The sequence below is a fragment of the Taeniopygia guttata genome, chromosome 3 (genome assembly GCF_048771995.1).
Source record: "Taeniopygia guttata chromosome 3, bTaeGut7.mat, whole genome shotgun sequence".
Lineage (NCBI taxonomy): Eukaryota > Metazoa > Chordata > Aves > Passeriformes > Estrildidae > Taeniopygia > Taeniopygia guttata.
This window is the reverse complement of record NC_133027.1, coordinates 45108065-45124462: the sequence shown is the minus strand read 5'-3', so window position 1 is coordinate 45124462 and position 16398 is coordinate 45108065.

The window sequence follows — 16398 nt, the reverse complement described above, 5'->3', positions numbered from 1 at the left end:
AGACCCTTAAGATCATACAGACCTTAAAGATCATTCCAACCATGAGTCCAGCACTGCCAAGTCCACTGCTAAGCATTGTTTCTAATGCAGTGTTGTGCCACAGCTACATAGCTTTTAAATATCTCCTCCTAGGATGGTTGCTCCACCACTTCTCTGGGCAGCCCATTTCATTGCTTGACAACCCTCTCAGTGAAGATTTTTTCCTAATGTACCCAATCAGAACTGCCCTTTATGCCAGGCTGTTTCCTCTTGTCATAGAGAACAACGAAGTCCACACTGAGCCTCCTTTTCTCCTGGCTAAACCATTCTAGCTCCCTCAAGTGCTCCTCATAAGACTTTTGCTCCAGGTCCTTCTCTAGACTCATGCTGGCACCTCAATGTCTTTCTTGTCGTGAAGAGCCCAGAGCTGAACACGACGTTTGAGGTACAGCCTCACCAGTGCTTAGTACAGGGTCATGGTCACTGGCTAGGTTCTGCTGACCACACTGCTGCTGATCCAAGCCAGGATGCCACTGGGTTTCTTGGCCACCGGGGCACAGGCTAGCTCTAGCTCATGTTCAGCCACTGTCAACTGGCAGCCTCAGGTCCTTTTCTGGTGGGCAGCTTCCCAGACACTCTTCCCCCAGCCTGTAGTGCTACATGAGGTTCTTGTGAACCAACTGCAGGAGCCAGAATTTGACCTTTTTAGACCTCAAACAACTTGCCTTGGCCCATTGATCCAGTCCATCCTGTCCAGATCTCCCTGTAGAGCCTTCCTATCCTCCAGCAGATCAGCACTCCTGCCCAACTTGGTGTCATCTGTGAACTTACTGAGGTAGTTGATAAATATATTAAACAAATCTGGCCCCAGTACTGAGCCCTGGGGAACACCACTGGTGACCAGCTGGATGTCACCCCATCATTTTTACCCAGTGAGGAGTACCCCTGTACAAGCTATAAACACCCAGGAGATTGCTGCGGGAGACAGTATCAAAGGCTTTACTGAAGTTCAGGTAGACAACATCCACAACCTTTCCCTCATCCCCTAAGCGGGTCATCTGGTCATAAGGAGACCAGGTTAGTCAAACAGCACCTGTCATTCATAGATCCACACTGGCTGAGCCTAATCCCCTGGTTCTCTTCTATGTGTCAAGATGATCTGCTCCAAAACCTTTATGTTTCCAGTGGAGTGACATGGATGACTGGCCATGCAAAATTTGAGTACTGTGCACTAGTACCATTAGGAACTGCAACAGATAATGCCCCATCAGTTGTTTCCATCTTATCAGAAAACAGAGCATGTACTCTGGACTGACAGTTCCAAATGGGAAAATTCCTCTGCGGAAAGACTGCAAGTTTAATAAAAGTTGAACGAGTGAATGAGCCACTGAGAGTAGCTCAGTTGGATAGAGCATGGTGCTAACAATGCCACAGATATGGGTTTCATACCTATATAGGCCATTCACTGAACAGATGATCCTTGTGGGTCCCTTCCAATTCAGAATATTCTGTGAATTGAGATGTGTATGCTTCAGACTTGCATTCCATGACAAAGTGCCACAGGGCAGCATGTGCTTCTCAGTAAGGGAAGGCTTCCCTGTAAGGTAAGGCAGGCAGTTTTCCCCACACCACTGGCACAGAGCTGTTTTCCTGTGAAACACCCACTGACACAAAAGGCGCATTTCTGCAGCTCTGACCCTCATCATGTATGATCCCAGGGACATGCGGATTTCCGTGACTATGACTGGAAAATGCCTGCCTGCTTTACCTCTTCAGTTGATACAGTGAGGCCAAGTGTATTTCAGTATTGTGATTGATAATTTGAAAGCTGGGTCAAATTACTGAGAACATTGGCCTGACAAAGTCAGTTCCATAGCAAATTGCTTGATAAATGTGTCACCCTTAAAACAAACTTGTGTTTAAACACAGTTTGCTTATCATATTTATATAATAAAAATATGACCTTTAAAGTGAAATAAAAGAGCTCCTTTTTCCTCCCCAGATCTCCTCCCCCTGTGTTTTTAATTAAAACCATGAACCAACACATGTATCCATCCTTCCTTCTGTAATAGCTTGGGATTCCACTCTCAAATACTATACAGATAAAATGAACATATATGTGTTAGTGATTCTCAGTGCAGTAAATTCTCCTTTCCAAACCTGCCGTCTTCATTAAAATCTTATTTGTTTTGTAATCTCCTTTGATCGCTAAAGTTATAAGAAGCCCCCTCCTCTTCTTTTGATACTATCAGTGTAGCTTTTGACCAGAGAGCGTGATGAATTAAATGTATGACAGATATGACAGGTGAGGAGTGCTTGGAGAGGGCTTAAACAGCAGGGATAAGACAAAGCCCCCATTTAAGAACAAAACCCCTACCCGATGGCTAGCCCGTTAATGACCAACCACTCTATTTGTCCTGGTGGATGAGGAGCAAGCTGATACTACAGACAAAGCTTTGTTAGCCATGGGGCTGCTCTTCAATCAGGCCACACAACCAACTAATTGAAATGTCCAGCTTTTTCCCCCTCAGGATTTGATATACAAACCAGGGAGTTTGTAGGTATACTCTTTTTGTTTTCTTTTTTTCCCCTTCTAATGTATTAATTCAGCCATCACAAGTTTACAGCTGGACTAAGTGGAATTACACTATATAAACCTAAAAATCTATCTGCAGGGATCCAGCTAAGCCCTGGAGAGAGACTAGTCCAGCAATACAAATCCAAGGAAATTTGGAAGTCAATCCATTAGGATTACAAAGCCTTTGATTTTGGAAGTCACAGGCTCAAAATATGGAAGTGATGAACTCTATCTTCTTTCATTTTAGCCCCTTTTCAGAGGACTTATTGAGCCCTTTTTTTTTTCTGTTAAAACACATTGATAAATATGAATGGAATTATATTGGGTTTCCAATATATTTTAAATGAAGGATGACCTGAAAATATCTTCCTTCCTGAACTTGTGGGTAACATATCCTTTAAAATTTCATACATATTTTCTACATATTTAAAACTTCCACAAGCAAAGTCATAACTCTTCTCATTAGCTAAAGGCCCCTGTCCCCCTCTTTAAGGTTCATGTCAACTTCCAGTGTGGCATGCTGCACCTATATGTGGAGCTTCAGCCACTGGAAACTGCAAACCACTGGCTGCTTCCCAGAGCTGAAGAAATCTCTGTGCCCCCTGCAGACCAGGATTATATTCTCAATGGGCTGTGTCTCATTTTAGCCCATCAATCTGAGGTTAGCAGAAGGCCAGGAGTTTCCAGGGGTAGGTGTCAAAGCAATATTCACTGTTAAACACAAATGGTAAAGAAAAATTAGGTTACAGGGATGTAGAAATGATTTGGGTATAATGGAAAACAATACCTGAAACAAGAATTTTCACTTCCAGAAGAAATTAATTTTTTACCTCTTTGCTCTTTCCTGTCCTGCTCTCACAGTGTACTGTGGCTGAACAATTTGTGCTGGTATCAGAAAACCTGGGTTCTGTTCTTAGATCTTCCACAGGCCTAGTATGTGGCTTCTGGCAAACCTCAGACGCTTTCTGTGCCTCAGTTTCCCAATACAAAAATGCAAATATTCCTACCTATTTCAGAAAAAGTGTGGTCCAGTGGTTTAAACCATAGAATCAAGATGTCTGAATTCTCAAACTGAATATGGTATCAATTTATGCAGTCTTTGAAGAAACTACCCTTACTGACCCAAGGGGTCAGCTTCCCCTGGGAAATGCTGAATGTCCAGAACCCAGGCTTCCCAGTAGAACATATGTGCTACTTTCTGGGTAAGTGGTGTTTCTGTCTTGATAAGAGCTCAGCCTCACCTCACAGTGAGACCACTTATGTGGAATGCAAAAGAAAAGATGGTCCAAGCTACAGCCAGCAAAGCTTTCGGGAGCTGCTCTGACTAGAAGGCCACAGTGACCTTCTCTCTGAGTGCTTGTCTGCAGACCACCCAGCAGAGCAAGCCTGACTCTGGCTCAGCCATTACACTCCTAATTCAGCATGTGGAGGCGTAAGGCCAAAGTTCCAAAGCTTAACCATGCAGGACAAAGGGCTGAAATGACAGCTTTCCCCTTCCCCAGGGAGCACTCTGGAACTTTTGGCCATTTTGCAGCAAACTGCTGTGGCTCTCACGCTCTCTCGTCCTCCACTTCTCCTCCATGAAAACTCCCCCAAAGTTTTGAGTCCATTCAACTCAGAATAAGTAGCAATTTGAAAACTTTTGGAGGGCAGAAAAAGCACTTCCTGTCTGGCTCTATCTCATGGTTCTCTGACTCACTGAACACTTGCAAAGGTTAATTAAATAATGTTTAGATATTCATGATATGTAAAGCCCCAGACAAATGGTGTTAACATTATGATGCATAAAACTGTCATTCAAAGAAAACAACCGTATAGAAATAAAGAAGAGAATATTGTTAACCTCACAGAAATAGACATTTTTTCACTATGTACTCCAATAAAGATAGGCAAAGTTGTTACCAGGATTGTCACTAACCTTGTACTGAAAAAAACTGGACTGATTTTTAGGAAAAGAACATAGGGATTCAGATCAGTAAATCTAGGGGAAGGGGGGTGCAGGAAACAAAAAACCCTCATTAATCTGGTGTATTTTGTTTTCCAATGTGCAGATCTGAATGGAAGCTGCATTTTTTTTCAGACAGCTTTCCAATCTCCCTATTAGATATAATGTTATAGTATTATTACACATGTTGCCTACTAGATGTGCTCTGACTTTTATAGATGTCAACTCCATTTCTTAATTTAAGACATTTGTCTCTTGTGATCTCTGCGCCTCTGGGTTAGAGTTCCAGCCAAAGAGGTGAGCCAGCTTTGTATTTGCAAAGCAGCCATAAAATCCTCTGGTGCTACATCCCTGAAAACTGTTGCTGCCCTGCAAAAAGGCCTGGATTTTGTCTGTCTGCAGCTCAGCACCCAGAAAGGACATTTTGCAGAAGGGCTCAGTGGACATTCAGGAAAACTGCTTTCAGGACCTTATCTGAAGGACAATACTTAACTTTCACCACCTGGGCCTGGCCCCTGAAAGGAAACAGTCACACTCAATTATTGTCTTTTTCTAGACAATTACTATTTAATAAAACCTCCAGCTGATATTAACTGGTGGAAAAAAGGCTATTTTTAGTCAGGACAGTGATTCTCCCTCACTCCTTTCATCTATGAGTAATGTATTTCCTTTTGCTCTCAGTACCACAAACCAGTCCACACCAGATGCTCAGTATTAGGTAAAATTAAAAATGTGGGCATCATACCCTTTGAAAGATGCTTTGAACTCAAATTAATATACCTAAACCTACTATTTAAATTAAAGATATCCTGTCTCTCTGCTGTGTAGTTTTCCCTTTTATCAGAAGGGGAATTTTAGTCCATTTAAAGGTTTTTTGGTTCAGCTCCACAGACCACGCTTTGACTTAACAACACATTGTAATTTCCTTTTAGCCACAAGAATAAAGGAAATGTATGGAAGCAACACCATAATCTTGTCAAGCACTCTCTTTCGTTTCCCTGAACAAGCCTGTTTGAGAAAATGTGAATCCTAAGATTTTTAAGATGTTATCTGGAAGATGTTTAGATCATGGAACAATTTTATTGAAAACAGACGTATGTATTTTTACGCATCTACTGATGTACCCACACACATAAAATATATGCCTACTAAATTCTTTTATGGACAAGAACAGAACAGTTTGAAACCTGAAGAGGTTTTTCAGACTTCAATCCTCTTGCCTCAGCATTTTACCTTTTCCAGACTTTTGCCTCGAATCTGCACGGATACTTGAGAAAGCCCCACCAGGGAAGTAATGACCAGGGAGCGCCTGCACTCACTCACCTGTGTGCAGGGCTCTGTAACTGCTGTCACAAGGAAAAATGTGGGAACAATGTAAAATACATTGATTTCTCATGTATCTCTATGCATATATGTAAAACGGGCTCCTGCATGACTTGTACCATTTATTTGCATCTTTGATCTTTTTCAGAACACAATTATTTAAATGTGACTCCTCTGCTTCTGGAGCTACAGGACTTGAGCAGTTTGCTGAACATAGTTAGACTTTACATTTCATAAGCAAACACCACCCACCTTCATGTTCAGTCCATCCCCTCCTGATGCTGCTCTTAACATCATCACTGACAACGTTCAAACTACAGGCAGAGGTGTAAGAGCTGCGTCTTCCTTTTGGCACTGAACCATGGAGCTGTGAGTGCCCTGGTTTAGGTTCTGTGGGACCAGGAGCCACATCCTGTCACACACAGCAAGCCTGGAGGGCAACCCTACGTGCTCTGGGGCATCCAAGAGTGCATGGGATGCTGCTCCCTCTGCAGACTCCAAGGTCTCTCTTAGTCCTTGGTAGGTTTGCCAAGGTGCTGGTGAGGCACTGGAGGGCAGCTGAGCCCTGGCCACAGCACAGCAGAGCACAGGGAGGTGGACCTACGAGGAGAAAACCCAACCACTGGGCTGCAGAAACTGGTGCTGTTGAACCTGCCATACTGGACAAGTGGAGAGGTAATAGCTGGCAGTGCTAATGATGCCATGAAAACTACTTACGGACAAGGCAAAAGAGCAAGTTAAGCATCTGCAAGTTCTCTCAGTGCTGGTTAGACAGTGATAGAAAGTTTATCCCCAAGAGCTTTCTCCTCACTGAGGGTGTTGAGTTAACTGGAGGTGACCTCTCACTGACCCACAGGCAGCATCTGCAAGTGGTGTGTGGCGGTGGTGGCCAGGAAGCACTCTGGCCAGGAAGCACTTCTCCCAAACAGTGCCTTTCAAAATACCACTCCGAAAAGCAACAGCTGAAGTGAGCCAGGAGTCAGCCACTCAGCTCTGTCCAGCATGGAGGAGTCCATGCAATCTCCCTTCACCCTCCTGGGGATTTCATCCATCTTCATTCACTTTTTCTTGCTGCCATTTCCTCTGTCTTTTCAAATTTGGGACACTGGTAGCTATTATTCATTATCTTGTTTCTTACCAACCATGCAGCTAAGAGCTGCAACTTTCCATCAATGAATACCACATCAGTTGTTATTTAGGCATTCTTTTAATCACTGCATTTTTTTCTCAGGTACTTCTTGAGCAAAACAGGGTTTACTACATTATTACAGTTAAGAAATCTAAGAGAGAAATATCTCAATGCAATTACTAAGTGCCACTCTGGGTAACCACAAAATAACTTGCTAATGAAAACTCTAAATAGGAATGAAAATATAACTGAGGTATAAAGAAAGTAACTGTCCAAACCATTTGATTTTAAGCAAGTATGAACAAACCCCTTCATTGTGTACCCTTTTTGTCTATAAAAAGGGTGAAGACATGAAGCAGCAGGACTTAACGCTTCCACAACAAACAATGGTGCAAACACCAAGAGATTTTCCAATTTCCAGCTATAACAAACCATTTAGCTCTGGGTAATTCCAATAATTTTAGTCATCAACTTGCAAAACTGCGTAACTCATATTCAGTTGACATGAATTTTGAGTAATCTTGTTGCCACGTCTGGTTAAGAGAAGACAGATAATATATTTTGGTTTCACAGTAGGGAGGGGGAAAGCTATCGCTTCCTCTCCACTTCTCAGTGATTCAGGAAGAACAGGGCAGAAATGGAGCTGTTGTGAGGGGAGAGATGGAGCTGCTGTGAGGGGAGAGAATTAGTGTGGGAGATGAAAAGGCAAGCAGGAGTCCTGGTAGCAGATTTGGGCATAGGATCATGTTCACCATTCTAAGAACAGCCCCCAAAATACTAATACCTCAACTTTTCTCCCCAAATATGAGAAGGCAGGCTCTCTAGTTTGCATTAGTGGATAACAATGGTGAGGAATGCATGCAAATGTGCAGCTGGTGACAAGAACCTCTCAGCTCAATGGAAAAGACAGGAGTCTGGGATTTTGTGTAAGAGGAAGAGATCTAACGACTTCCCCAAGGTTTTACTGAAAGCAGACAGCAGAGATAGGAGCTGTACCCACAAGTCCTGAATCACAGCCCTTTGTCTCAATCACAAGACCCTCCTTCCCCTTGGATATTTTGCACTATTTAGGGTAATCAAGAAAAAGATTGCCTTGCCCTCCTAAACCAGGAAGAAGGGCAATGGCTTCCAAAGGAATGACAAACCTTGCTATTGCTCCAGAAGCAGAGTGTTGTTTCCTATGCTGGTCATCTGTGTTGAATCAAGATCAATTTCGATTGCATTAGGTTAGAAAAGATGCATCTTAGAAAAGATGCAAGAGAGCACGTCTAACCATGCAGCATGCTCTGTTGCAAAGCTTGCGGAGCCAGCTCCAAGACCCACTAGCTTTGGAAAACTGTAATGTCCTGAGGGATATCAGGGCATCAAGAGAACAACCCAGATACAGTAACAACTAAGTTAATAAGCTTTACATCTCAGAAAGGCTCATAAATTTGCGTTCAGGGACATACTCACACAGTTTCTAAGGCTACCTCAATCACTACTCAAACTCCTGAAGGTTGCTGAACCTTGTTTCATTATGAAAGCATGATCTTTCTTGCTTTCTGTTTTTGCCAAGGTTGGGAAAGGATGTGGTTGTGCTCAGTGTCATGAAGTAAACAGCAAGGATCTATTTTTTTGAGATTTTTCAGCTAAGAATTTTCCTGAAGAAAAAAACTGTCCCAAGCAAATTCAGACAAGAAATTCTTTAGTCTAAGAAGGGCTTTTCCATCACAGCAGCGAGGCAAAAAAAAAATGCCAGCCTTAGTAAGATGGGCCTCATACATTATTAGAACAAATTTTTTTATGAAGTTGCCTTTTCTATCAGAAGACTGTGCTGAGTGGCTGAGAAAGACCTAGACTCATCTTTTCTAACCAGTTTTCTAAGGTATTTCTAAGAAATATCACAGTGGTCTAGACTTTCAGATACTTCAAAAGGGTGAATTAGTAAAGCATTATGCAGATTTTTTTTTCCAGACCATACATAATAAGTATGTATGCAGACCCTACATAATAAGTTTTCCATCTTTGGAAAAAATTCTAGCTGACTGAGCAGTATACATGCATCTGCATGCCCATGAACTCACACTATTTTCAATATCAAGACCATCTTCAAGCAATTTCTCACTCTTATAACACATTTATCTTATGTAAAACAGATGCATGTCTTTGGGGGTAGGCTTTTGTTGTTTAGTCTTAAATTGTGAATACCCTTTTTAATTAAAACGGGAAATACAAATTTCCTCATTTAGTTCCAAGCCTGAAGCCCACTAGCATAAGCAACCATCTGCAGATTCAGCTGGAACCCTTTCAGCATCCCACAATAAGTCTGCTGGTTAAAATAAGAATCTTTGGACATGTATAGACCAGTGCAGCTCCACTGAGCTGTGCCCTTGTATACGAGCTGTAGGAAAGCTGAACTAGTAGTGCTGTATCTATCCTGAGTCCTGAAACTCCATCTCCAATTGGAGATAAACAGCTACATTATCACTGTTTAAAAGCTGCAGAGCTGATGATAATGCCACCCTTGTTGGCAATGCCTTTTAATGTCTCTGCTCTATGCTGTGCCTATTGGGATGAAGAACAAAAATGAGAAAAGCGGCAAGCATTGCAAATGGAGATTATCAAACTGCACAAGAGGCAAATGGAGGGAGGACACCTAATTATCCCTAATTCAAAATAATTCAGACCTAACTTTCTCATTAAAATATGTAGTTTTAAAAAGTCTTCCGTTTTCTTCACATACCCAAATGAAGGGGAAAGTAGTCATTTCCTTTCCCGATGATGGAAGTGATACCAACTATTATGTCAGTATTAAGTGAACTTCCTCCCATCCATTTCTGTCGAATTAATGTCATCTGACTCAAATGAGATTATTAAAAGTGGGCTGTTCGGTTCCAACAAAGTAAAAGCTTGCAAGTTTATAGGTACAATTGCTTCAGACCCCTCCTACGGGTGATCAGAGAGGGTGTCTATTGAATGAACTCAAAGAAACACATTTTCACACCTGTCAGGCCTAGATTAATATCCCTGCTAATTGCACTTTAAGAACGGCCAATTAGTTCTAGTTATAGAAGCTTTCATGGATAAGGGGGCGAAGCAGCCTGTTATCACCATCAGGACTCATTGTTCCCCTGAATAGATTTGTGTCCCAAACTGCTCTCGCCTCAGTGGTTTGACTGGAAGCCCTGCTGCACGCCACTGTAATGACGCCTTAATCCCAGCCCCAAACCCGGTTTAATGATGATAGAGACGACAGAGGTGACCATAAACACAAAAGGAAAATAAACTAGTGCTATGCTGAGATTACAAAGCCAGAAACTTGTTTTCAAGCCAGAAGCGGTTTGCTGAAATTTCTTAATAATCCAAACTTATTTTTCATCTAAAATAAAATCTTGGTTTTGCTCTAAAGCGACAGTACTTTGTAATACAACACTTGCTCCAGCAAGAAAAAAAATAATCCAGTAATGTGGCTAAATTTGCAAAAGGCTGATAAGTGAAGTTGTGGCCTTGAAGTGGCAGCCTGAAGAGTGACACTGCAGCGCCAACACCACCGGTGGGACACTTGAAAACAAATCAGGGACCAAGGGTTAGTCCAGCCACTGGAACGTGACAGGAAGGCTAGTTAATAAACACCAGCTAACCCCTTCAATTACAGCAATAAATTGTTCAATTGGTTAAATGTCCACAGGTTCTGCCCCAAACACCTCTGTGAACTGTTTAATTAGCAAACTCTTGCATCACTGGACAATCAGATCCCAGTGAGCATGGGGGACGTTGGGCTCCTGGGGAGTGAAGGGCGCTGGTGCCCCACGCAGCTCAACTCCACAGGGTTTGCCTTTGGACCACGCAACCTGCTATGTTTTAACAGCTCTGGAAATTATTCATTCAGTTACACCTATTTTTTTAAAAAACAAAATTAATACTGTGAGGGTAAAATACAGCTTTGTTGCCATTCTTTCCACATCAGTTTTCTGCATTTTGATAAGAAGCCCCACAAATTACAGCTTCTCACCCGCTGCAAGATTAGATAGCTATGCACACAAGACAGGTTATGCAGCACAAGAGATACAGAGTACCTGGAAACTGCATAGGGTACAAAACAGACCTCCAGATTAAAAGTCAGCAAGCCTATTTCTTGAAAATATTTAACACACTGAATTGGGAATTATCTCAACAAGAGTTAAGAACATTTGAAACATTGCAAAATGATTTATCATTAAGATTATTGCTGACTGTGAGGAGTATTTAGAGAATATTCATTAAGCATATGCCACAAAAAAAAAAAATTAAAAATCATGATACAAACCCACGTTTTTAGTAAAATCTATTTTACATAAAACAAACAAACAAAGAAAAAGCCAATAATTTTTTTCCTGAAAAAAACCCCAAATTTAATTTGATCACTGAGGATCAATGCATAGTTAAATACTCATGTGAGTTGCCTTCACTGGACTTTTAATCACCGTGATAAACCACTGATAGTGCATATTGTGTTACCAACTAAAAACCACACACTGATGCAGTGGAAAAGAATGTGTGGCTTTTAAAAATGTTTGTATTAATAAGATCCATTTAACAGGAATTTCATATCTAAAAAACAACTAGCCAAAGGAGATAAGTACTATTTGTTATGTTTAGACAGTGAGGAGAAATTGCATTTCCCTGATGAAGTTTTCTTAATGAACTAAACCCAAGGTAAATTTATCACAGTTGGGAGTAAAAATAAGTGCAGTGTTTGCCTGTGGAAAGCTGTAAGTGATTGCTCTCCGTCTCTCTAGCAAAATTATTTCTTTGGAAAATGGCTCTAGGCAGAAATGTTCATTTAGAACAAGTTTTTTAATAACATTGAAGAAATCTACTATTTTACACTTTTGCCTGAGAGGTTGAGCCTGTATCCTCAAAGGATATCCAAAGAACAGACAGGGCAATTCTGTTTACTGGGGAAGGATGTGGTTGGACTATGCCCTATCATCCACCTGGCAAAAATGCACAAAGCATTGAACTAAACTCAGGATGCTCCTGGCTGAACTTGGTGGCTCCTGTGATTTCTCTCCTGAGTCCTGTGTTCTCCCACTGAGCCACCCAGAGAGCCTCAGCAGTAACTCAAGCTCTTAGAGTCTCCTCCAGGTATGTACCTGACGGGTCCACATCCAATCTGGGAAAGCTGTAGGTTCAGCGTTGTTACTGTCTCAGGTTTAAGGACATAAATGGTCTTATTTGGTTGAACATGCACATCTTACACAACTAAGCAAAATAAACTCTTTAAATTTGAGTTCACAGGAAGATTTCTGTAGACTTTTAGCCACTGGGTAATTCTTGTACAGAGCAATTTCAATGCTTAATGTTAAAGAAATTGTTCTGTTAAATTGGTGTGTATTAAAAACTGTTCTATTAAAAGTTGTGTACTGACTATTGCAGAATCCAAGAGTTTAATGTCTGTGCCACTAGAGCAGACAATGAAGAACTACTTTGGTGGTTTTTGTTTTCTTCTTTTTCTCTCTCCCCGCCCCCCCCCCCCCCCCAGTTTTGTAATACTAAGCGAATTAACATCTCTGAAGTCTCGGGGTCTCAGGACAGGCTTTCAGGCGACACAGATTAGCATAGCCTCGCTGAATTAAACAGACTGAAACAATTCAGGCCATTGACAATCCACGGGGGCAGGGTGGGGAGAAACTGCAAATTAGGAAAAGAATAGAGGACACAATACCAGCACTGATGTCCTGGCACACAGGCTTTTATTCTGGAGATAGTTTACAAGCAGTTCGTAACCTTTGGACTCCAGACAGTCTGTAGAACCAACAAGAGGAGGTTCAAGATTTGGTCTGAACTTTCCATCCAGCCCCAGCAATGTCAATATTTGGAGGATGCACAGGAACTCATAAAGTCTCCATAAAATGGATGTTAGTGAAACAAAACAAAACAAAAAAAATCCCTAAACTTGTATTGATAAAGTCTTTTTAGACTTTGTTACTTTAAGCCAAGAAGGTATCAAGGAGATAAAAATGTAGAACTTTGCTGTGCTTTAAAGACGAGTTTTCCAGAAAAAAAATCAATGCATTTTTGTTTAACTAACTTGGAATTCAAAAGCTGCCTCTTATTCCAGGTTCCTAATTTCTGATTTGCTTCAAAAATTTTGAATTATAACTTTAAACTTTCTGCCATTAATAGAATAACTCCTAGAAATGCTGCAAATGCGACTTTTCTGCCAAAGAAAAAAGTGACTGGAGAATTCACACACCAAAATAATTTATGTTCCAGGCCTGTCAATATTTCATTGATCTGTCTAAAATATATTAATCTGTCTTTCATTTTCTATTATAAATCAATTCAGTTATCATATCAAACCATACTCTGTCAAGAGAAAATTATTTAAACAAGATAACAAATCAAGATTTTGTACTTCGATAGTAATTTTAAAAGACTAATTTAAAACAATTACAGGTGCATGTTTTATTCAGTGAATGCAAGATGATTAAAATAATCATTCTCTATGCTAAAGACTTTCATGTCAACTAGGAAGCGGCATTTACTATTAACTTAGTTGTCAGAGCTTTTGTGCAACTGAAGTAAAATGAAGTATACTGTTAATAAATAATACAAAACTAGAAAAAAAAGAGTTGCTTTTAAGTCTCTCATAATTTTGTTTCTTGTCACATGTTTAATACTCTAAGTCACAGGGAGCTCAATTGAATTAAATGTACTTACGCCGGTGCAAGAGTAACCTAAATGATGAGTGACCAACAATATTTTAACAAAGAATTTTTATCTGGTCAAAAAAAATACTTTAAATGCATCAAATCATAAACTTTGGTTCTGAACAGAGGCTTCTACTTAAAATCCATCACTTTATACAAAACTAGTTTGTTTTCAGATGTCGGTCACTTCATTCCTCAAGGGAGGAAAAGTTAGTCTCAAAAATAACCACAAAGAGACAATTTCTGATGTAATTAATGTATCTCCTACTAGTCAGGATCAAAAAAAGAAAAACCAACTTTGCCCATAACTGAAAAAGTGAAACCCACTAGTTTTTGCTCTAGATATGCTTTTAAAGCCATCAATGCTGAGTTCTGGATTTCTACCTGTAGGAACAAGTATGTTGTTTATTCTCAAAAATACCCCTAGGTTTTGTATTTCAAATGCATAGAGGGGAATTTGTATTTGCCATTAAAAAAACAAAAATGAAGCCCCAAACAAACCCACACTACTACAAGTCATCCAGAAGTAGTGTTTTTTAAACAGTTCAGATTTAAGGTAATAACCCATTTTATAAGCCAAGATGATTAATTGAGGTGATCATGCAATGCTATCATTGCAAGAACAGTACTTGGGTGAGAGGTCTCTCATGTACACAAAATGTAGATTTATGCCCTTATGGAAATTCAGAAAACAAGATGGTTATCCCTAATAACAAGCATTTTCCACAAAGTTTTCAAAGCCCCCAGCATACACGATTCACAGTTTTGACTCACCTTATCTATTAATTTTCTGCCTTGTACAGAAAGCTCAGTTTCAGCACTATCTTGCCTCTTCATTCTCCATACAGAGTATCTCTACACTGTAAACTCCTGTGTAAAGCATGATCTTGCATGTTTCTCTGCTCTTTCTCAAAGCCTTGGCACAAAGTTACACCAGCTATCCTGAGAAGCTTCACACTGTGTCAAGCACCTGTTCGGCCCACAGTCAGCTAAAAAATCAAAATAACAGCTGAGTTGAGGTCAGCCACCCTACACACTTCAGAACATACTCAGAAACCCTACTAGCCTCATCCCTCCTGTTTTGAGTGGGAAACAGCAGCTCCAGTAACACGATGCCTTCCTTCCCTTCCCTGTTTGAGCAGGCAGTGAAAGCCCTCCTGCTGTCTTCTACTCCTAAGAATAAAGCTTTGGTTTCCAACCTGAAGTAGGTTGTCTGCAGAAGTAAGACAACCCATAGCTGATAGCGTTTGTTTAAGGAACACAGGTTCGGCAGAGCCAGTTAACTATTAGCTAGCACCCATGCAGATCATATTACACTCACTGAGCCTACTCACTGAGCTACCCTTACATGAGGTTTAGTTGAAGAGGAGCACTTGGGTCAATCAATCTTCTCTGAGCATCTCTACAGCAACACAGAACATCATGATGAACACTGATCCAGCTCCAGGCACCAATTCCATGTTTGTAGAAACGATGGTTTTGAAATACCTTACTTAAACCACTCAAATGTTTATTGCCAATACCAAAAACTTCTCAGAAGGAATTCACAGGCGCTGAAGACTCTAGATGTTTGCAGATTTAACACACATCCCTAAAACTGGTCCATGCAAACATTCCCCTACATTCATCCATAATCTGCTCAACTCTACAGGCTGAAAGCAGCAGCTATCTTCCTAAAAAATAGTGTAAAGTTACCACACTTCTTCAAATACTTTTTCTTAGACTCACACAAGTTAATTATGCTAGTCAGAAAACTACTTAATGCTGCCATTAGTTTGTATCAACTAAAGCTTGAAAAAACTTCAACTGCAACAAAACTCTATCATGTCACACTAATAATTTTGTCATGCCCAAAGGACAGGATTTATTATTATGGACTTGTACTACAAAACCTTCCAGAAGGCACAAGCAAGAATCCTGTGCCAGGCATCATGATAACGTGCAGAAAGAAACCTCTCCAGCTTAAAGAGTTTGAAAGAAGAGAAGTGGCATCACCGTCCCTTCACAGGACAAATAGTGTGTATTGAGGCTTAGAAAGATTAAGCCCCTTCTGCAACTTCAGACTTAGCATGGCAGCTATTAACATTATGGAACTTTTTATGCATGCCAGGGTTCACCAGCAGCAGGACTAAAACACAAAGGAATGTCAGTCTCCAGTAATTTAGCCTGAAACAGACACAGGAACAGAATGTATCTCTCCTATGTCCTACCCACGATTTTAACAGCCCCAGCTTCACTCCCTTTTTACACCTACATACCCCTCTCCTTGTGACAGTTGGTGCTACCCTGTTCCTGGTTTATATTAATTCAAGATCCAAATCTAGCACGTAGCTTTCCAATCTTCGTAGTACAAATAAGATTAATTTTTAATTTTAAGGCCTTGATTCAGTAAAACATTCAACTACATGCTTAATTCTATCCCTATTCAGTAAAGTACTTAAGTATTTGCTTAATTCTCATTTACTCTGCTGAGACTTGAACATGTGCTTAAAGATAAGCCTCTTCTTAAGTACTTTGCTGAACTAGGGCCTAAACTGTGACCTAGGAGCCAGGAAGAAAAGAAAAAAATAGATCAATACTGTCCAGGGTTATTTCCTCAAAATATTAGGTTATTTCACTGCAAAAGACAAAGAAAAAATAAAACTAATTTTGATACAAGTAGAACTTACAGCTAATACAGCTGCTGCGTTGGAAGATACCAATTTTATAAAATCTTACTAAAAATATATTGTCAAAAATTCCTTCCTGTTTCCCATACATATCTACA